General features: G+C 40.3%; 3 non-coding genes across 3 annotated transcripts; 2 read left to right on the forward strand and 1 right to left on the reverse strand.

The window, feature by feature from the left end:
- Positions 1–2,337: 2,337 nt before the first annotated feature.
- Trnat-ugu (transfer RNA threonine (anticodon UGU)) lies at positions 2,338–2,412 on the reverse strand. Its single transcript has one exon. It is a non-coding gene; the product is annotated as a tRNA-Thr (tRNA).
- Positions 2,413–2,447: 35 nt separating this feature from the next.
- On the forward strand, positions 2,448–2,522 carry Trnat-ugu (transfer RNA threonine (anticodon UGU)). The gene has a single exon. It is a non-coding gene; the product is annotated as a tRNA-Thr (tRNA).
- A 366-nt stretch (positions 2,523–2,888) lies between these two features.
- Positions 2,889–2,963, forward strand: Trnat-ugu (transfer RNA threonine (anticodon UGU)). Its single transcript has one exon. It is a non-coding gene; the product is annotated as a tRNA-Thr (tRNA).
- Positions 2,964–23,650: the final 20,687 nt, after the last annotated feature.

Consider the following 23,650-nt stretch of genomic DNA (forward strand, 5'->3'; position numbering starts at 1 on the left):
TTCTCAATCTCCTCGTCCTTGTTTCTCCAGATTGTCAACTCATCTGAGAACACCATCGCTTTCATTTTGTCTTTTCCAGTTTTTTTCTGCCACATTAGTCATTCTCATCCAAGACCACAATGAAGAGGAGAGGTGACAATGCACTGCCCTGTTTCACATGATTTGTTTACTGCAACTAATATGTCCTTTCATTTCCCACTTCCACACAACTCATACTTCCATAGTAAATTTTTACCCCTCTGCTTGCTGTCTCTCTTTCTACTCCCTTCTTTTCTAATGCTCCACAGACCTTTTTTTCTACATATGCTATCAGATGCCTTTTCTATACTTAGAAAGGCCATCACAAGGCCTTCCTCAAAGTCAGTGGTGCTCATGGACCTGCCACACTGCAAATATGAGGTCAATAGTTAACCTCCCAGGTCTGAAGCCATGCTGTTCCTCTCCCTCTTTGTTCTTGACCATTTTTTGATTCTAATCTTCAGGATTTTTTCATATACATTGGGCACAGTGTGATATCAGTGTGACTCTGCTGTAGTTTCGACAATCCTTTGTACTCCCTTTCCTGATTATAGCAACAATTAGTGCCCTCCTCCTATATTCTGGAGTCTTCTTCCCATTCTATGCCACCCTCATCACATGATACAGCTACTGTTTCCCAACCTACATTTGTAACCTTCACTATTTTGACACTTAGTTCATCCATGCCTGGTGCCTATCCTCCTTTCTTCATGTCCAGTACCATTTCCATTTCTTTCCCTGTCAGATCTTTTTCCCTCCCAGAGTTTGCTTCGATCCTCTTTAGCCTCTTGTTCTCACCTCCAAGTCTGTTCAGATTTAGCAAATGCTCAAAGTACTCATTTCACACTATCTTCATTGTCTCTTTGTTATTAACCTCATTCTTATTTCAGTCTATCATTGCTGCATCCTCTCTGACCTCTCCTCTTACTTTTGACTATTCCATATAGTACTGTCTTGCTGCTTCTTTTATCTTCCTCCATCGTTTTTCTTGTCCATTCTTCCATCCACTTTCTTCTCTTCTTAGCCACTATTTTACTTGCCTCTTTCTTCTTTTTCTTATACTCCTCTCTTGCTGAAGGCATTTCCTTCTGTCCAGATAGCTCTTTGAAACTCTCATTCCATCATGACGTCTCCTTCCTCTGTTTTGTCACTTCTCCTTCAACATAAAACTACTAGAGCTTCTACCATATCACTTGAAACTATCCCCATTCCTCTTCTCCTGTTTTTATCTCATCTTTTGGGTAGCCTTTCCTTTGTAATCTCCTAATATTCTTCCTTGACTTCCGTTTCCTTCCATTTTTGTGCTCTAATTTTCCTTTCCTAGTTCCGTCTTCTTCCATTCCTGCATGATTCTCATGCTCATCAGCAGTAGCTGGTGGTCACTGTCCAATGCCTCAGATAGCTTTATATTCATTGTAGTCCCCTTCACAACCAAATAATGGAGCACACAATCCACCAAAGATTTCTGCACTAGATTCCTGCTGTACCATGTTACTTTGTGGCTCTCTTTCTTATGAAAGCATGAGTTACATACCACCAAACCATTTCTCTTGCAAAATTCCTGCATTCTCTTCCATTTCTACTTCCCCATCCTTCTGCTTCCAGTACATTTTAGTACCCTTGGCCCATTTGCCTTGCCAGATCATTGTCTTTTATACCCATTCTTTGAATGGCTACTGCTGTTGTTCAAAGCTGCTTGTTAATCTGCTATTGGCTAGGTAGGCCTATCACAGCTTCACCAGAGCCCCATTAACCACCATCACTCTTTGGAGTTGTTACAGGGCCTTCACACCTATCATTTCAGTCCCCACTGCACTTCACCCCTGTAGGCCATCCCCTAGGTTCCAAACTCTCACATCCAAAGGCATACACTGGATGAGGCACCATGTGTGATGTTACTGGGTTTTCACCTGGTTTATAAATGGGGGTTGCACCTGCATGTTGATGTCTGCTTTGCACTGAAAAATCTTTCTCACTGTGTTTACCTACAGAAAGGATTGCTATTATACCTTGCATACTTTCACTCAGTTGTTACCTGTGCAATAATCTTTTGGGGCACTGTAGGCAAGATATAAAGAATATATGTTTAACAGAAGCTCACAGTAAGAGTATTGTGTAAAATTTATAACAGAACATCTTGCAGAATTCTTTCCAGGGGACCTCATGATTTATACTATATATGACGGTAGTACCTGTTCCCGAAAGAACAGTTACTGTGGATGACCATGCAGCTTTGCTAGAAATGAAATGATAATTAAGTGGACACCCTAGCTGCAAGCAGGCGTTGATATACTTCATTGGGGACATGTTGAAAATGTGTGCCCCAACCGGGACTCGAACCCGGGATCTCCTGCTTACATAGCAGACGCTCTATCCATCTGAGCCACCACGGGCAAGGGATAAGTCCCTGCAGATGCACTATCCTCTGTGCCCGCGGTGGCTCAGATGGATAGAGCGTCTGCCATGTAAGCAGGAGATCCCGGGTTCGAGTCCCGGTTGGGGCACACATTTTCAACATGTCCCCAATGAAGTATATCAGTGCCTGCTTGCAGCTAGGGTGTCCATTTAATTATCATTTCATTTCTAGCAAAGCTTCATGGTCATCCACGGTAACTGTTCTTTCGGGAACAGGTACTACTGTCATATATAGTTAAAAATATGGCTTCCCGGCCATTGACCTTCTTGTGCGAACGCACACGCTATGCCCGAACTCATACGGGACTTGGTAGATTAATCTGCCACGAGTAATGAGTATGATGGGCAAACATCTATAAGGCGCACTACGAATGTAGTGGTGTGGACATGTTGGGAATGTGGATCTCATGGGGAGCGTGCAAGGGATAAGTCCCTGCAGACGCACTATCCTCTGTGCCTGCGGTGGCTCAGATGGATAGAGCATCTGCCATGTAAGCAGGAGGTCCTGGGTTCGAGTCCCAGTCGGGGCACACATTTTCAACATGTCCCCAATGAAGTATATCAATGCCTGCTTGCAGCTAGGGTGTCAATTTAATTATCATTTCACCTCATGATTTCTTCCACATACATGCCAGTACATATAGTACCTAATAATACTTGTGATTAAAAAACAAGAGTTGAATATGGGATAAACTCTGCAATCCACAGGCTCAGTCATAGAAGTATTTCTATTTTCTATAAACTCTATACATTCCTCTTGAGGGTTCACAGGGGTGTTTCATATTCTGCTGTGGAAGTCCCTAAGATTTTTGACAATGTTTATCGGGTATGAAATTGAAATGTTCCAGAAACTCCAAAACAAAGTGAAGGAATACCTCATATCCACTCAACAATTTATCAGAATGCTTTGAACGAGGACTGTACAAAACACATAATCCCAGTATTTGCATTTCATAGATCTTAGAACACTACAAAGGCAGCTAACAGTGGTCTCTGTGAAGTTACATAAATGCTTTGTTTGAACTAACAGATAGAAACAGAAGTTGAGTAGTATGGGAGGAGGAGCATTTGCTTTTTCCGAAGTAGCTGTTCATATCCTTACCTATATATATGTGTGTATATATACATACATGTACAGTGATTTTGAAGTAATTACCATAGTTATAAGTTTGAATGAATAAGTGCTAATCATTATTTGTAGATAGTATCCTTTAGAGAAGAATCTGGCAGTAGTCACTTCTGCCTGTGTAACTAGACTTAAAGTTCATTGCAGTATGAGATCAATGCAAAATATGTGTATCATACAGAAGGACACAAATAACAGCATAACCACTATGAACCAAAGTTTATGCTTCTTCCACATACAAGTTAAATACAGTTGAGAACATAGACACAAACATAGAAACAATCCAGATACTGATGAAATCAGTTGTTGCCAATATGTATGAACACAATATGAGAGTGTGCCTGCAGCACAGTGCTTAAAAAGAGGAGCCCTCCTGTACATAGCATAGCAAATGCCATGCCATGTGAAGCCATGTTACACACCACAGATGGCTTCTGATGACCATCCCCACAGATGCCATTGGTGGAGTATTCAAAGTGTAGCACACTGGCAGCCTGGTGCGGCAGCACACATCCATGTTTTCTATACAGGGTTATAGCACTTATGCCCCATCCCCCCGGGGAAAGAGCTCTCTGTCAAAGGCACTGGGTTGACTGTTGAAACATCATTGGCCTCTTTGGTGGACGCCGAAAGGTAATGATGGGGATGACAGAAGGAGATTCTGGGGCAGCTCTTGTGAGTAGAGGCAGAAGTGGTGCGGTCGTGGACATGTGTAGCAGTCACTCCCCTGCAAAGTACCATAAGAGGGAACCAGTGACAAGGGTGGTGTTAAAATCTCAATGACTGGTTCCTTGACATGATAGTTAAACTGCACTGACAATAAAGGTGCAGACTTTCATCGGGCATGTCAAGGACAGGTGGCGGTGAAGGGCCTGAAGGCACTACCCCAGATGATGGCAGCATGTGCCCCATAGGAGAGGCAAGAGGCTGCTACATCAACAAAGAGGGAGAGTCTGTACCTGCAGCATGGATGCTCTGCAAGGCTGGGACAGATGCTAAGGGAGGAGGTGGACGTGACAGTGAAGGACTCATGGTCATCACGATGATGTGAGGATGCAGCTCTTCACTTTGCACCAGTGATGTTCTGGTGGTGCACCACTGCAAACAAATGCAGTGGCCTTGGTAGCTATAGGCCATGGCTGGTATCCACTTCACTCAGCTGCTGAACCCACTCAGCCCAGACTGTGGAGATAGAAGTGAACCATGATGAGGACCATGCCCACAGGCGGTGGTGGGGTGGCATGATCTGATGATGGAGGGTGCATTGCAGGTGAGCATAGAGCATCTCAGTCGGACTCAGAACTCCCACTGGTGTAAACCTGTAGGAACTCAAGAAGCATGTCAAGATATCGTCTATGGAGGAGTCTGCAACTTGCTTCTTCATTTCAGCATAGAACATGGGAATGAGACATTCTGCCTCACTATTAGATTGGGGGTGAATAAGAGGAGCAGCACATGGTGAATGCTGTGATGGGTGTAAAAATCATAGAAGGTCCGAGACACACTGTGGACAGTTATCAGCCCAAGCATGTAAGGCAGTTCTTCAACACACAAAAAATTGGAGAGGGGTTGAATTGTAGCTACAGCTGACATTGAAGAACAGTGGATAATGTATGGAAATTTAGAGAAAGCATCAACAAAAAAATAATAGGAAGAATATGTGAAAGGTGTCTTCAAAAATCAAAATGGATGCTTGCCCACATGTGTGGGCCATAAAGAGTGCATTACCTGCAGTACCACCGGTTGGGAGGCACACTGAGAGCAGTCTGTGACAAGGGATACAATGTCAGCTTCGATTCTGGGTTAAAACAAGTGCCAATTGGTGAATAACTTGTTACAAGAAACTCCACAGTGTCCTTGATGTTGGTGCTGAAAAACATTATGCCATAGGGCAGCTGGGATCAAGGCCGTAGGTGACAGCCCATCTTAGATAAGAGAGCAACACCATCAAGTAGTGAAGGGCGGGGGGGGGGGGGGGGGGCAGTGTGGTTACCCTAAGGATCAGAGCCCGTACCTGGAGGTCTGTCCAGATAACTGTGCTGAACAAAGTGAACAACTTCATACAAACCTGGATAAGAAAAGAGAGCAGCTGTGACCCATGAGCCATAATAGGAAACCTTTCCACTGTACACTGCACCTCAACATCTAAGCAGAAACAAATGAGTTCATCCTGATCAGAAATAGGATCTAACTGTATTGGAAGCTGGACAACACATCAGCATTGACAAGTTATATGGTATGCCAAAAATGTATGTCATTGTTATAAGGAAACAGAACAAGGCCCAACACAGGAGGTGATGTGCTGCTTTTCCAAGCAACAAAACAGTAGGATCAAGTAATGAAACCAAAGGCTTGTGGTCAGTAATGAGGTGCAACTTGGACCCACACAAAAACAAATGAATATCTTTGATGGCAAAGACAGCAAACACTTCCATTTTCAATTTGGAATTATCTCTGCTAAGCGGAGTTCACAGTTTCCATTGCCTAAGCTATTGGACATTTCACACAGTTCTCGTATTTATGTATGAGAATGGTACTGAGTTCATACTGAGAGTGAGGGGTGTCTGTAGCCAAAACCTGGTGGCCAGGATGAATTCTAGCCAAACAAGGAGCAGAACGTAATTAGCATTACGAAAGCACAAATTTGCACTCATAGGCTGGCATCCACAGGAATGTTTTTGTGGAACAAGTAGTGGAGGGAATGGGTCAATGACGCTGCATCTGGAATAAATATGTGACAGTAACCAATTTTACCTAAAAATGCTCACCATTCTTTGACATTTGTAGGGTGAGGCAGAGCTGTGGCCATAATGACATGGTGGCGTAAAGGCTTACCATCATCACAAGAAACCTCAGATCCTAAATACACAATAGATAGCTGGAAAAAGTGTGACGTGACCAAGTTTAATTTCAGCCCTACAGTTTATAAGACTGTGAAGAAGTTATGTAAGTCACATAATTACTCTTCCATGGAAGCACCCTTCACAAAGAAGTCATTGAAATGGTTGAACACATTGGAACAAACATTTTCAGCTGCTCAGAAAAATGCTAAGACATTGCTAGGACATTAACCATGCCAAACTGGAGGCACTGATATTGGTATAAACTAAATGGTGTGTTCATCGCAGAGAGACAATTAGAATCCTCATCCAACAGAACCTGTAAATAGACTTCGCATAAATCAGTTTTGGAGAAAAACTGGCCCCCCGGTGGGTTCACCCAATGACTCAGACAAGACAAAGAACAGTTGTCAGTGATAGGCCGATAGTTAACTGAAACTTTAAAGACACTGGACATGCAAAGTAGACAAGTCTGTTTTTTAAAGACTATAAGGGGGTAAACCACTCACTCAATGTAAAGGCTGTATGAAGTACATTTACATCAGCCTATCCAATTCTAATATCACTTGATTACTCAAAGCCATTGGAAAAGGGCAAGTACAGAAAAAGTGCGGTCACACCATAGGTTTCAGGATAATGTGAGCCGCAAAATTAGAGCACAACCCAACCCATCTGAGAAGAGATAAGAACTATAACTGCTGGTAAAGGACTTGGTCAGAAAAACCAAAAGCATTGAAAGCGGCAAGACCAAACAAATTTGTGGTAACAGCAGCATCTGCTACCAAAAAAGCCAAGGTACAAATAACAGATTTATACATAGTGGGAGCCTAAATTTCTACAAAACTGGAATATGCTACTTGTCGTAACCCACCAAACATCAGTTAACCAGAGAAAAACCATAAATTTCAGATCCATGTACATCTTTTAAATTGTATGAGAAACCAACCCAAACCTTAGTACAACATAATATTCAATTAAAAAACATAATTGGTTTTGGTTCAGATGGTACAAATGCTATAGCAGGGAAGTACAATTCTGTATCCAGTCAACCAAAAGAGTTTCCTCCTGGAATCATATTTAAAAAAAAAGCATTTGTCATTCAATTCATTTATGCATTAATAATGGTTGTAACGCACTTCATGACTGTTGTGAGGAACTTGCAAGACATGTACATAATTAATTAAAACTAAGTTACAAATGGCAATTTCAGTTAGCTCAGTTTCAAAAACATATACAGCTTAAAGTACATAAAATACTACATCCAGGACAGACTCATTGGCTCTCACTTCTTTCTGTTGTCGAACGAATGTTGGAGCAGTGGCATGCATTAATTTTATCTTTTGTTGATCAGTGAGCAATAATAAGTTAACAAGTCCAAAGAGATCTGATAATTGATCTGTGATCCATTTATTAAAGCATATTTCCAATTTTTAATACTATAAATGCTTACTTCAATCTTCAAAAGTTCTAGTGCTAAACTTAAAGAAAAGAAATTGAAAAATCTTTTAAAAACATTTTGCTAACCTATATGAAACAGGACTGCATTCATGAAAAGTCTCTGGATACAATTATTGTAGATCCTGTGGAGCCAGTAGGTGAGACCAATTTTTGAGGAATTAACAGCATGTATTTAGTTGTACAGCTTCTGGAAGCAATGAAGTCGAAGGATGTTTAGGCCCTGTCTCATGTTGTAAGGCTATTTAGGGAGATATGCCCCAGCTTCTTCCTTTAGGGATGTAAAGAAATACAGATGCGATTTAAATTTAATAAGCCTTTGCTAGAACAATTATCTGTATTATCTCCAAAAGGAGCCTTGTCTCATACAGAGATAGAAGTTACACCTACTTTAAAAATACTGGTAGATCTTGTACCATGTGTTAAACCACCTGAAATGCAGAAAGAGGATGAATGGCGCTCTTTGCCCTTTGATGAGCTTCCAGCACATGTTTCTTCAGAATCTGAAACTGACAGATTTTGGCACAAGCTTTCATAATAATGTGTTCTGTATGAACTTTTAATTTATGTTTGAATCCATTTATGAAGGGAATGTGCTGTGCCATGCTTTAGATTACACATACAGGCCTAATTAAAGGACAATTTACATATTTTTCAGGCTGCACAAATCTCATTCGATGACAGTGTGCATTTGTATGGTGATTTAGCGGAATTCGCCTTGGCAGTACAATCACTTACCCAGTTCACAGCAGAATGCAAGCGAGTATTCTGGTAAGATAAAAAATCATTATGGCCACAGTATTTTAAGCTTTTGGTTGTTACTGTTAACATATTATCGGCAACTAGTGAAATCATTTAAATAATGAAGAACAGTGAGCAATGAGACATCCCAAATTTGAGATTTAGAGTATTATTCTTTAAAGTAAATTTCCTTTTTAAATGTTTGTTTTCAACAAGATAGAATGAAAACCTTGTTAAGAAACTTGTTGTCTACATCTACAATGAGTGGAACTCTCCTGGCATCACACTGCGTCAAATTGTCTGGTAACTGCTGCACTACATTCCAGCTGTGTAAGTCTATGAGTGAAAGAAAGGACACTGCTCATCTTTAACCATCGACGGATGTAGATGAAGTTAATAAGTTCCCAGCTATATCGGATGGTTACACTGAAGCCAGTGACAGGGAGCAGATTCATGCACACAAGTGCAAATAGTACTAAATGCAATGTTTATTTTTATTCTTATTTTTATTTTGCGTCAGAGTTTTAATGTTTTTTTGTTAACTATGGAACCTAGGCCAATTAATAATAGCAGCATAGGCCGAGATTTTCAGTGCTGCTTCAAATATCGATTGTCCCTAGAAAACGTGTCCCTGTTGGTAGAATTTGTTGTAATTAAATGTAAGGTAAAAAGGTAACGACAGCAGACACTCACCGCACTCAGATTTGACACAACCAGTAAAGTTGATAGTTGTCCCCGACTGTTGGAACTGACATGTAAAAGTCATAGTGACCTCACAGAAAAGTGTTAGCGAGATGAATGTAGCGTCTCCCATGAATTTTTGCCCCTCCATACCCTGCAGTACATGTCATCTGCTAGCAAAATCTTTTATAGAAGCACTGTCTCTCTTGCAGATATTTGTAGACACCATTCATAGAACTATAACTGATTCTGAAAGTTGTTGCAAATTAAGTTGTTGATGGAGCAAAATGTGGAAAGGATGGAATGTGTTGAAATGCATTGTTCAAAGAATACACCTTTAACCTGTGGTGACTATCAATGGTTCACCAAGCCACTATGATGGCAAACTGAAATCTTTAGTCTGTGCTACATTGTTGTGATGTATGGTTGTACTCTAATGTACACAGTTTATTCAGAAAATAAAGTTCCCATAGTTTCTCATAATTGGGTTACTTTTCGTATCTAAGACAAGTGTGTGTAAATACACACATTGGTGACCCCATATTCTTTTTAATGTGTGACTAGTTTTTTTCATGCGTTATCAGTATTTGTTGTCAGGCTACAAAGTGAATGGATCAGTTACTGTACAATGTATCATCCATCTCCACCTCCCTGTCTTTGCACCGGACACAGATTGCGAAGCACAGATGTAATTGACAGTGCTAGTATGCTTTTTGTTTGCTCATGTACATTCTTCTAATATCAGCCCACACGTACCTAACCTAACCATTACTGTATCACCATGGTGGAAACCTCATATGATGGCACCACTGTGTACTCTGGCTGCCAAGTTCTGTTTACCAACACAGCTCGAGGTCTACATCGTTTGAAGCAATAAGACACCTCACAACATCATCACCCACAACATGCAGGACACTTATTATACACAAGTGCCACAATGTTCAATTCAGTCACCAGAGCAGTTTCTCCCTAACTTTCCATCTCGTCATCCAACGACCACACCTGCTGTGCGATGTAGCACTTGTGGTCAACGGTTCACTTGCTCCCCCACAGGGACTTTGGACATGCGATATCAAGAAGGCTTCCTTCCTTGCATGGAGTTCTCAAATGAGATTTCACTCCCATGCTGTGGAAATGCCACTGCAACCAGCCAAATCACTGCCCTTCTTCCATCGTAACTGAGCCAACCAGCTTCTATACAGCATGTCCCTGTAGGCAGATTCAGTAAGTTATCACTGCTCCAGAAGGAAAATCTGTAGATGTGGTTCACTTTGGTGGAAAACGTTCTCAATACACATGGCATCCTAATGACAATGCTCGATTCAATTGCTTGGTCTCTTACCTTCATGAACATACCAATCTCAATAGCGACCTGGTTGTGGTCCTCCTGCACATCCCAAGTATGCTACTGCAATGTCCATTATCACTGAATGCCTATCACATTCAGTTCATCATATCATCCACAAGGAGTAACTTGGCTACAGATCGCCTTTGCAGCTGTGTCAACACCTCTGGGCACAGTGCAACCCCAAGGTCATGCCAGACATCGTCCTTTGGCATGATGGCTTGTTATGCTACCATATGATCTACAACTCCAGTTGCTCTAACTCTCAGCAGCTTAACTCCGGCTGGCAGATTAGGCACATAGAATCATACAGCATCAGCAACTACTTCCAACCACAAACCCTTTAGCAGATGTCACATGAGAGCTCACATGATGTAGTAGTACGTCATACTGCCACTTGCTGGCCAGTAACATGCACTATCTGTACCAGTTCGTCACCCATCAACATTGTCCATCAATCCTCACCCAATCACATGGCAGATCTTAGCAAAGCATAACAGATGATGTTGGTGATAAATGCCTTACTCCCAGCCTGTCTACCCAGTGTGTCGCTTTCATGCCACCTTCAGCGAGGTGGAAGCACAACAGATGGTGCATATGACAAATGCCTTACTCCTCAGCCTGTCTGTCTGCTGTGTTGGTTTCACACCACTGTCAGTGACACAACTGCCAGCCTCTGTGTGGAGCATCCATACTCCACAAGCAGGCTGGTCTAGGTGCCCCAGCTCTTATGAAACTGTTACATACAACATTCATTTACCGTGACATGCTCTCCTAGTGGAAGACCTTAAGTCTTAGACCACACTAACATCCTTCATTCCCTCATAGACACTGTGATGAATTCCAGTGTCACTCCTCCCTCTTGTGCCCTCATGCATATTCTCCCAGCGAAACTCACCCTTTGTGCCGGCAACAGTTCTCACATCAACGTCTACGGAATATGGGAACTTTGGCTCTAAGTTACACTGACATTGCACTTTCCTTGGACTTTTCATGTAGCTGATGTGGACAGCCTCGTTCTTATGATTGGCCTCTCTCCAGGCCTATATTTGGCATCATTTTTACCCCATGCAACAGGAAGGCTCCTTCAGCCCCCTCTCCTTTGGTGAAAAGTGATCTACTTCTAGTCACTCTCTGAGCACTTCTTGTTTGCTGCTGACGTCACCAATTTCCTGTTCAAGCTTACTACCCAGTGGTCCGAGAGTGACACTCTATGAACACACAACTTGGAACTTCAACAGCTGATCAGTGACATGTCACACAAACTAGCATGTGCTCACCACACCATCAGCAGCCTCATCAGTTCATGGCCGACTCACATCGCATACATGTTCACCACAACAGCCTTGCCCCAGTGAGGTTTTGGCTTCCACAAGCTAAGGTCAATGACATTCTTCCTACAAGTATATCATCTTGTTGAACCACCTTTGCATGGAATAACTTGCGCTTGTCTACTCTGTCTGTGCAGGCAGTACACCTAGGTGTGGCTATGAACAGTGCCTACCATTAAATGACAACAAAGGGTCCTCCAGTGCTCTATAAGGCACCCTGACTCACTCCTAAGAAATTGTACCATGCGAGCACAATTATTAATTAACTTTTAAATGTGGGCATTGTACACCCTTCAGAAAGTTACTGGTCTTTATCTATACATCTAATCCCTAAGAAGGATGGTGTGTTCCAGTTGTGTGGTGACTAGTGGACACTCAACTTCCACCTGAACACGAGTTGCCTATTGTAGTCTAATGTTTCTGTCACACATTATGAATATAAGTACACCAGCACTGCCTCCTCACACCCTGCCATGAGATTCACACCTAGCGATCTGGCACCCTGTGAGTTTATGACGATAAGCAACATCATCATTTGTGTGTCTCTTCAATGACCATACTCTAGTCTGTATAGGATCCTTAGACATGTAAATAGTACAACAGACATTAAGTTGTATGTTTGTCCTGCCAATGGTCACTGGGAGATTCCATGGTGACTCACATACATTTTGAAATCAGTGTTTGATTATGTTGAATTGTTATCAGTCTGTAAAGCCATACTTTCTTTTGTAAATCATCATTATAAATTGCGTTATTCTGGCATAGATTTAGAAGTGTTATATAAGCAGGGAAGAGCATTAAAATTGAAGAACAAGAATGTAATTTATGTTGTGACTCATGTTACAAAATTTGGACATCCTATTCCTAAAGTGCATTTTAGGTCAGAAATGTCCTCAAACTATTAGGAGTATGGATCTGGTTTTTATCACAGAAAATTCATATTAGATTGGCATGTAAATGGCAGTGTTAGAGATTTCTAAAAATATTTATGCAATGTGAAATATTGTAAAATATTGAAAGAGGCATGTGACTCAATGTTATGTGTCTCATGTTACTTGCTACTTTTTGTTGAAAAAGTTTTTTTTCCTGCAAGCAGAGAAATGAAAATATGATATTATATGCCAAATAAAATAAACTAAACATTAATATTTCAGTTTTCAAACACCATGAAAAATTATAAGAGCATGACATCTGGGAAAATTAATTGTAAATTCAATTAAAAGTCAGAGAACTGAAAATATCCTCTTGCACTGACAACTTCAAGTGGATTAATTTTCTTTTTCTTCACATTTTACAGGCCATTTCCAATAGTTACCAGCACACTCTATGGCACTGATTAAGTAAGAATTTCCAAAAACTGCATATACTTCTCCAGCATTGAATATACTGTCATATTCTACTTTGTACCAGTGTCCAATTTTCACACTTTCTATAGTTTCTTCAGTACGATGATCTGCAGCAACAAAATTCTTTGGAGACAGCAGATATGTTAGTAGTACTCCTTTCTTGTAGTGAAAGCACTGAATGCCTTTTTATGTTTGGTATTGATGGTGCTGAAGAAAATATTTGAGCCACATTAAGTTTTACATTGATTCCTTGAATTTCATCAATAGACACATGAAAAACCTGTGTAGTTGTGGTACCTGCAGCTAACTGAGCGAAAGTTGAGGCATCACCTACTATGAATTTTCATTTTTTTTGTTGCATTCCCCACTAGCCATTCTGCAGCTGCACCAATTCCATCTATGGCTCCTTTACCATGGGATGTAGCAATTAAGTTCCAATAGATATTTACTTTGTGAAATAATTGAAATTGAGGTACAGCAGCAGTAATATGTTTGTTTGTAAATTGTGAGGCAGGTCCGTCTGACCAGATTGAAAATATCTTCACATTTTCAGGTATAGTTGACAGTACCTTGCCAATGTATGTAATTGCAGCACTCGAGTCATGGCTTTATCCAGAGCACTATCTGACTAATACGGTAAAAAAATTGCTTTACTATGTTGCTGATCTTGCGTCCTATGTTGCCTATGTTTTCTAACTCTCTCCGTATATTTAGCTCTTCTTTTTTCTAATAACAGTACTTGCTTATGTTGACTCAGCTGTAGAAACTTTTGTTTCTGTTTCTGCTTCTGCTTCTGCTTCTGCTGGCTTTTTCGAGCTTTTTCCAGATGCTTCTTCTTAAATTCTTCATATTTTGCTTCACTCTCGTTTTCCCTCCTCCTACTCTGTCTTTCTGCTGTTGCTAAGGGCATCTTTTTCTTCTAATCTTAAAGTAATACAGCTGTGCCTTCGATTATGTGACTCACATTAAACATTTAATTTTCTGTTTTTACAACACTGGTAGAAATTGGGAAATTTTTAGCAGAGATATTAGTTACACACTTATGCTAAGAAGTAAGATAAAGTTATCTCTAACATCTCTCTTACTATAACAACTTAATTACATGAAAGTGGCTCATGTTACATAAAAGATAATGCTGTTGTATTACATGGTTTACTCCATCCTATAATTTACCTACTTCAGTTTCATACTCTTTATGCAATACATTAGGGTATGTAACAGTAATATAAATAATGATATGCTAATTCTTACCTGCCAATTAGTTGAAATGAAGGCCCAAAATCTCGAATAATTCACACTCTCATCACATGAAAAACATATGGCGTTATAAAAATGGCTACAAATTGTGAGGAAAAGCAATAATGGCACACAAACCATTCTTGCCAAATGGTAAAAAGTCCAGCCTTTTCAAAAAATATATAAAAGTACCAAATTTTAAACTTTTAAATATTGCAAGTGTGTCCTACTTTACATGGAGTATCTCCACTGAAAAACGACTTAGACACAAGTGTGTACAATATTAACATTGCATGTTATCATGGAATACACGATTTTCTTCCATCTGGGTGATTTTAGACTGGGTTTTAATGCCTGAAACCACTCATGAATTAAATAAAAAGAACAGAATTTCTCAACTTTTGCTGTTTTCTACATCATACATCAAACAATGGATATTCTATTCAAAGGGAAATATCAGTTTTCTTAAACAGAATCAAACCTGCTTGAACTCTGAATGAGCAATGTTCTACGAACATTGCAGTACTGACAGACGATACCCTCACTGTGTAGAATGATAACTCCTCTCCAGAGCTCTATTTACCCCAGAGCATCTCCTGACACTGGTGTCTAATGTTACGGTTCCCCTCCTGAAGAAGTGGTTAGGACTACTGCATCAAGTCTGTCCTTTCAACTTTGGGATGAAGTGATCTTTGTGTTTGTTACTTCTCCTCATTCTCCTGATGACTCGCCCATCACACAGCTTACCCTTCTTTATTCACTTCAGTTATCAAGTGATGCCATTGAGGACAACCTTGTGGTCACTACTGATGGCTGTGGTAGTCTCACCAATTACTGTCCCACTACTTGTGCAGCTACCTAACCAGGCACACATAGAGAGATCAGCCTTTCCCATGCAGGCCAATACTTGCGGCACCCAGTTTGTTAAGAGGCTATGTGATCTCGAACATCTGGACTTCCCATCTTTGCCAGTCATTCTGAAATGGTCCAGTTGTGTCTCCCTTGGGTACTTGACATGACGCAACTGGTCATGCAATATTTTTGATTGTTTCTTACAATGCCACCTGGTCACAGGACCTTACGACCTAATCCTGATACTGTGTGTCCTATGTCAAGCCTCTATGATGATGAACACTAAGATGTTGGGACTGTTAGTCTGTGCTATGATGCTATGATCTTATGATGTACACTTGTGCTCTCATCTATACACTTTATTCAGACAAAAAAGTTTATGTTGTTTGTTACAGCTGTGTTAATTCTCTTAGCTCTGTGAAGGATAGGGATAAACGCCTACAGACTCTTGCCATTTGTACATTAACACTGTCTCGTTATTGATGTGGGGATTGTGTGTTGGAGCTGCTAAAATAATTGTATTTATCTCATTATTTGCACTTCTGGATCTGTTTCAGTTGCCAATTTTATTCCTCTCACTTCCAAATTCTTGAATACAAATCTTGAGGGTTTGGTATAATCAGGATACCTTTCACTGCTGCTCTAAGTTAGGTGAGATTCGCACTAACGATATTAACTCTTTGACTGGTGTTCAGGCATTGTGAAAGTCTGAATAGATTCACAAACAAGTTTCCTAATTATGGCAAAATCAAAATACCAACTGATAACTTTCAAGCTCATGGGGAAACACATGAACAATAATGGTATCTGTTTGCTTGCATTTGGTACAGTAGTTCAAACATTTGTGGGACCTCATCTGCAGACAATAGATCAAAGGTTTGCAGTGCTGTTCAGTCCTTCTATACTTACTAATACTGAATACATTTTTGGTGGCTTGTATTAGTTGCCTCACCCTGTAGATACTGTATTTGCAGTTACACTACCACTACACCGCAATATACTTTTTGCGCATATATATGCCTCCATGAACCATGGACCTTGCCGTTGGTGGGGAGGCTTTCCTGCCTCAGCGATACAGATACCATACCATAAGTGCAACCACAATGGAGGTGTACTTGTTGAGAGGCCAGACAAATGTGTGGTTCCTGAAGAGGTACAGCAGCCTTTTCAGTAGTTGCAGGGGCAACCGTCTGGATGATAGACTGATCTGGCCTTGTAACACTAACCAAAACGCCCTTTCTGTGCTGGTACTGTGAATGGCTGAAAGTAAGGGGAAACTAAAGCCGTAATTTTTCCCAAGGGCATGCAACTTTACTGTATGGTTAAATGATGATGGCATCCTTTTGGGTAAAATATTCCAGAGGTAAAATAGACCCCATTTGGATCTCCGGGCAGGGACTACTGAGGAAGACATTGTTATCACGAGAAAGAAAACTGGCATTCTGCAGATCGGAGCATGGAACGTCAGATCCCTTAATTGGGCAGGTGGGTTAGAAAATTTGAAAACGGAAATGGATAGGTTAAAGTTAGATATAGTGGGAATTAGTGAAGTTCGGTGGCAGGAGAAACAAGACTTCTGGTCAGGTGAGTACATGGTTATAAATACAAAATCAAATAGGGGTAATGAGGGAGTAGGTATAATAATGAATAGGAAAATAGGAATGCAGGTAAGCTACTACAAACAGCATAGTGAATGCATTATTGGGGCCAAGATAGATACGAACCCCACACCTAACTTAGTAGTACAAGTATATATGCCAACTAGCTCCGCAGATGATGAAGAGATTGATGAAATGTATGATGAGATAAAAAAAAATTATTCAGATATTGACGGGAGATGAAAATTTAATAGTCATGGGTGACTGGAACTTGATAGTAGGAAAAGGAGGAGAAGGAAATGTAATAGGGGAATATGGAATGGGGGTAAGGAGTGAAAGAGGAAACCGCCTGGTAGAATTTTGCACAGAGCATAACTTATTCATAGCTAACACTTGGTTCAAGAATCATAAAAGAAGGTTGTATAGATGGAAGAAGCCTGGAGATACTGGAAGGTCTCAGATAAATTATATAATGGTAAGACAGAGATCCAGGAACCAGGTTTTAAATTGTAAGACATTTCCAGGGGCAGGTGTGGACTCTGGCCACAATCTATTGGGTATGGACTGTAGATTAAAACTGAAGAAACTGAAAAAGGTGGGAATCTGATGAGATAGGACCTGGATAAACTGAAAGAACCAGAGGTTGTAGAGAGCTTCAGGGAGAGCATTAGGGAACGATTGACAAGAATGGGGGAAAGAAATACAGTAGAAGAAGAATGGGTAGCTTTGAGAGATGAAATAGTGAAGGTAGCAGAGGATCAAGTAGTCAAAAATATGAGGGCTAATAGAAATCCTTGGGTAACAGAAGAGATATTAAATTTAATTGATGAAAGGAGAAAATATAAAAATGCAGTAAATGAAGCAGGCAAAAAGGAATACAAACATCTCAAAAATGAGATCGACAGGAAGTGCAAAATGGCTAAGCAGGGATGGCTAGAGGACAAATGTAAGGATGTAGAGGCACATATCACTAGGGGTAAGATAGATACTGCCTACAGGAAAATTAAAGAGACCTTTGGAGAAAAGAAAACCACTCGTTCATGAATATCAAGAGCTCAGATGGAAACCCAGTGCTAAGCAAGGAAGGGAAAGCAGAAAGGTGGAAGGAGTAGATAGAGGGTCTATACAAGGGCAATGTTCTTGAGGACAATATTATAGAAATGGAAGAGAATGTAGATGAAGATGTAATAGGAGATATGATACTGCGTGAAGAGTTTGACAGAGCACTGAAAGACCTGAGTCGAAACAAGGCCCCGGGAGTAGACAACATTCCATTGGAACTACTGACAGCCTTGAGAGAGCCAGGCCTAACAAAACTCTACCTTCTAGTGAGCAAGATGTATGGGACAGGCGAAATACCCTCAGGCTTTAAGAATAATATAATAATTTCAATCCCAAAGAAAGCAGGTGTTGACAGATGTGAAAATTACCGAACTATCAATTTAATAAGTCACGGCTGCAAAATACAAACATGAATTCTTTGCATATAAATGGAAAAACTGGTAGAAGCCGACCTCGGGGAAGATCAGTTTGAATTCCGTAGAAATGTTTGAACACATGAGGCAATACTAACCCTACGTCTTATCTTAGAAAATAGATTAAGGAAAGGCAAACCTACATTTCTAGCATTTGTAGACTTAGAGAAAGCTTTTGACAATGTTGACTTGAATACTTTCTTTCAAATTCTGAAGGTGGCAAGGGTAAAATACAGGGAGCGAAAGGCTGTTTACGATTTGAAAACAGAAACCAAACGCCAGTTATATAAGTCAAGGGGCATGAAAGGGAAGCAGTGTTGAGAAGGGAGTGAGACAGAATTGTAGCCTATCCCCAATGTTATTCAATCTGTATATTGAGCAAACAGTAAAGAAAACATAAGAAAAATTTGGAGTAGGAATTAAAATCCATGGAGAAGAAATAAAATCTTTGAGGTTCGCCGATGACATTGTAATTCTGTCAGAGACAGCAAAGGACCTGAAAGAGCAGCTGAACGGAATGGACAGTGTCTTGAAAGGAGGATATAAGATGAACATTGACAAAAGCAAAACGAGGATAATGGAATGTAGTCGAATTAAATCACGTGATGCTGTGGGAATTAGATTAGGAAATAAGATGCTTAAAGTAGTAAATGAGATTTGCTATTTGGGGAGCAAAATAACTGATGATGTTCAATGTAGAGAGTGTTGTGGCGTATCAAGACAGCCACGCCACTTGGAAGTAGCCGAAATGCACGCGTTACACACGCCGGCTGGCGTGAGGTCTGAAACAGGATGCGTAATGAATGCTATAAAGAAAAGTACGTAGCTGCTGTAATACTTAACTTTAATCCATCATTGTGGTACATCGCTCTTGACAATACAAATGAGACTCTTTAAATACAAACACTGCAAGGCTAATGGCGCCTTGCTAGGTCATAGCCATGGACTTAGCTGAAGGCTATTCTAACTGTCTCTCGGCAAATGAGAGAAAGGCTTCATCAGTGTAGTCGCTAGCAAAGTCTTCGTACAACTGGGGCGAGTCCTGCCATGTGGTGGCGCTCGGTCTGCAAATACTGACAGTGGCGACACGCGGGTCCGACATGTACTAATGGACCGCGGCCGATTTAAAGCTACCACTTAGCAAGTGTGGTGTCTGGCGGTGACACCACAGAGAGGATATAAAATGTGGACTGGAATGTGTTTCTGAAGAAGAGAAATTTGTTAACATCGAGTAAAGATTTAAGAGTTAGGAAGTCGTTTCTGAAAGTATTTGTATGGAGTGTAGCCATGCAAAGAAGTGAAGCGAGGACGATAAATAGTTTAGACAAGAAGAGAATAGAAGCTTTCAAAATGTGGTGCTACAGAAGATTGCTGAAGATTAGATGGGTAGATCACATAACTAATGAGTAGGTATTGAATAGAATTGGAGAGAAGAGAAATTTGTGGCACAACTTGACTAGAAGAAGGGATCGGCTGGTAGGGCATATTCTGAGGCATCAAGGGGTCACCAATTTAGCATTGGAGGGCAGGGTGGAGGGTAAAAATTGTAGATGGAGACCAAGAGATGAATACACTAAGCATATTCAGAAGGATGTAGGTTGCAGTAGGTACTGTGAGATAAAGAAGCTTGCTCAGGATAGAGTAGCATGGAGAGCTGCATGAAACCAGTCTCTGTACTGAAAACCACAACAACAACATACGCTAAATTTACTTGCGAAGCTAGCCACTGCTTCTCATTCAGGTATTAAACATAATTGTTGCTTGTCTCCTACTGCTAGCTTGTATTTATGTGACCACACTGACATATATCAGAAAGTGACATTTCCACAGTTGGCAAACTGCAAGTCCAGTTATAATCAAGATTGCTATATGGCATTCAGCTAAGAAGAATTTTCAATATCTGAATTTTGATATTTAAATAATTCATAACTAGTAAGAAATATTTTTTAATTTTATGTTGAATTTGAGTGTTCCTGATTTCTTGCTTTGTACCTGGGAACAATTTATTGTTGTGCACTGTCATCAAGGTGCTGAATCAGGTGTTTCGTTACACTCTCCCAGTGTTTGAGGCAATGAGCTCTCTGCTTGTTTTGTGCTTTGACTGTTACAAGCACTGACATTGTCATCATTGTGTACTTGGTGGACATGCTCCAATTATTGTTGTCACAGTCAGTTTCAATAAAATTTTATTGCTCACTTAATTATTATTCTGTGCATATTTTTTGTGCCCCATCTGATTTCACCACTTTAGTTATTTGTGGATAACAGATTTGCAATAATCTCGCTAGAATGTTAATAAATTATGTTTATTGTGTGTGGAGCATATTTTTGCCACCATCGTTACCAAGTTCTACTGTAAATTTTGTAAGTTGGTGCATTTTGTTGGGTTCTTTGACAAAATCATCTATTTGATCTTCAGCTGCACAGAATCAAAATTTGTGTGTCATCCACATACCATTTGCATATATAGATGATTAATGTACATATTGGCCTGTAGACTTCCTTGGCAGTCCTCCCATTGCTAACCTGTTTTTTGGTATATAACGTTTGTTACCACATTTGAAATAGTTGTAGTCAACAAATTCATAAGTTTCTGACAAACTATGATTTTGGCCACAAAATTGTTTTGTTCACTAATATACAATGAGGTGACAAAAGTAATGGGGTAGCGGTATGCACATATACAGATGTCACTAATATCAGGTATGCAAGATATAAAAGGGCAGTGCATCGGCCAAGCTGTCATTTGTCAGGGAACTCATGTGACGTGGTTTCCATCATGATTATGGCAGCATGATGGAAATTATCAGACTTTGAATACAGAATGGTAGATGGAACTGGATGCATGGGACATTCCATTTTGGAAATCGTTAGAGAATTCAATATTCTGAGATTCACATTGTCATTGCACTGAAAATACCAAACTTCAGGCATTACCTCTCACCATGAACAATGCAGTGGCCGACGGCCTTCACTTAATGACTGAGAAAAGAGGCATTTACATAACAAGCAATAACACACAAGCAATACTGTGTGAAATCACTGCAGAGATCAATGTGGGGCATATGATGTATGCATCCGTTAGGTCAGTGCACCAAAATTTGGCGTTAATGGGCTATGGCAGAAGACAACTGACATGGACAATTTGGCATCCTGGACAATTTGAGCAAACATTTAGGCCTGCCAGATCACCCAACACAAATTCCATTACCCTCTGCCAGGCACTTAAATGTGATTTGCAGAGTGTCCATGTAGATGTAGAACATGTATGTGACTTAGCTGAGAGGCCAATTCATGCACAAAATCCTTCACTGGCAACACCTTTGCAATTATGGGTGGCTACAGAGGCAGTATGGCTTAATATTTAAGCAGGGGACTCCCAACAGCTTGTTGGGTCCATGCCATGTTGAGCTGCTGCCCTGTGTCAGGCAGTAGGTCAGGCACAACATCAGGAGGTATCCTATGGCTTTTGTCACCATAGTGAATTTGTATAAAGTTCATTATATCAGAAGAAACAAATCTTGCAGCAGTTGATATGGATGGTTCTTGTATACTTTCTGTGAGGTGATAGCTACTGATTACACAAGAATTCCCATCACATGCATAGGTTTTTAGTGAGAGTGGTGTAAGTCTCGTCCTAATTTCAACAATATGAAAAGGATTGATTGCTCTTTATAATTTTGTAGAATGTATTTCCTTTTGAGTTAATGATTGGATATGTCAGGCAATTTGCCTTATGGCTTTGTTTGTGAACTGAGACATTCACTAATCTACCTTTAAATTTCAAAAAGATGAGGAAAAGCTAAATTTTGAAAACTTCTGAAAGATCTGTCTGTAATTTTTGAGAAGGTTTACCATAAATTTTCTTATTCTGTGATTATAAAAACTTGTATCTTATTCAATCAATGGAAACTCCAGGTAGGAATATAAACTACGTAGAAAAAGATAGACTGCTACTTGCCATAAAGATGACGTGCTAAGTTTCAGACAGGCACAATTAACATACACTTACACATAAGCCTTCAGCCACAGCTTTCATCAGAAAAAGAACACCACACACCATTCATTCACACAAACAAGCACAGCTCATACATAACATGACCACCAACTCCAGCAGCTTGGGCCAGAATCTCTTCCGATGAAGGCTGTAGCCAGAAGTTTATGTGTAAGTGTCTTTTAATTATGCCTGTCTGCAACTTTGTGTGTTATCTTTATGGTATATCTTATTCAGACAATACTAGTCATACAGTATTACTGAAGAGCCTCCCTTACAAATATTTATGCTGTGATCTTTATTGTTTTGAAGTCTCTTATTTTATTTTATCAAGAAAGGCACAGAAAGAACTACTACAGTATAGTATAGAATGTAACTGAGAAACGTATACAGTGAGATGCAGAAATTACACTTTCATTCAAAGATAATAATTAAATGGTGGTCACCACAATTTATGATTGTCCCTGGACACTACAAAGGAAGGGACATGGTTCTTGATTCGGTTTGTGATCACCACAGATGTCAATGCAATCTCTGTGATGTACTCCCATGCAGGCCCCAAGGTTGAAAGGAGTTCTTGTGGTATGGCATTCCATTCCTATAGCAGTACAGCTGATAATGGTCCATGTGGATGAGCTGCAGCATTTATCTCCACCTCTTCCCACAAGGGCACAATGGGATTATGTCATGGGAATAGGTACATCAGTCCATTTGCTGAATATCCTCTCATTATGAGGGCTTCTCCACCTGTACTGTTTGATGCAGTCATGAACTGTCATCCACAGAAATGAACTCAGCGCCAAATATATGTCTAAAAAGATGTGTGTGGGAAAGGACCACAGTGCCACAATGTTGACTGGTGAGTGCAGCCTGTTCAAAGGTTTGGAGGTCAGTATATGCTTGTGATTTTATGCCTTCCCACTGAAGCACCAAAACCATCATGTTCTATAGTGTTTCTAGATTCATTATGTCCTTCATATGGTGAGAGGTGTGAACACACAATGCAGTCAAGAACGTTGTTAAACATGGTTGTTATGTTGGTGTTATGGCGTGGGGAGGCACAATGTTGCACACTGACCTCTGAATCTTTGAACATGCTGCACTCACCCGTCAACATTACTGTGACACTGTTCTCCTTCCATATGTGCATCTTTTCAGGGGTGCATTTGTTAATCATGCTGGTAGACTAATGAAATG

Source organism: Schistocerca cancellata, chromosome 3 (assembly GCF_023864275.1).
Source record: "Schistocerca cancellata isolate TAMUIC-IGC-003103 chromosome 3, iqSchCanc2.1, whole genome shotgun sequence".
NCBI classification, from domain to species: domain Eukaryota; kingdom Metazoa; phylum Arthropoda; class Insecta; order Orthoptera; family Acrididae; genus Schistocerca; species Schistocerca cancellata.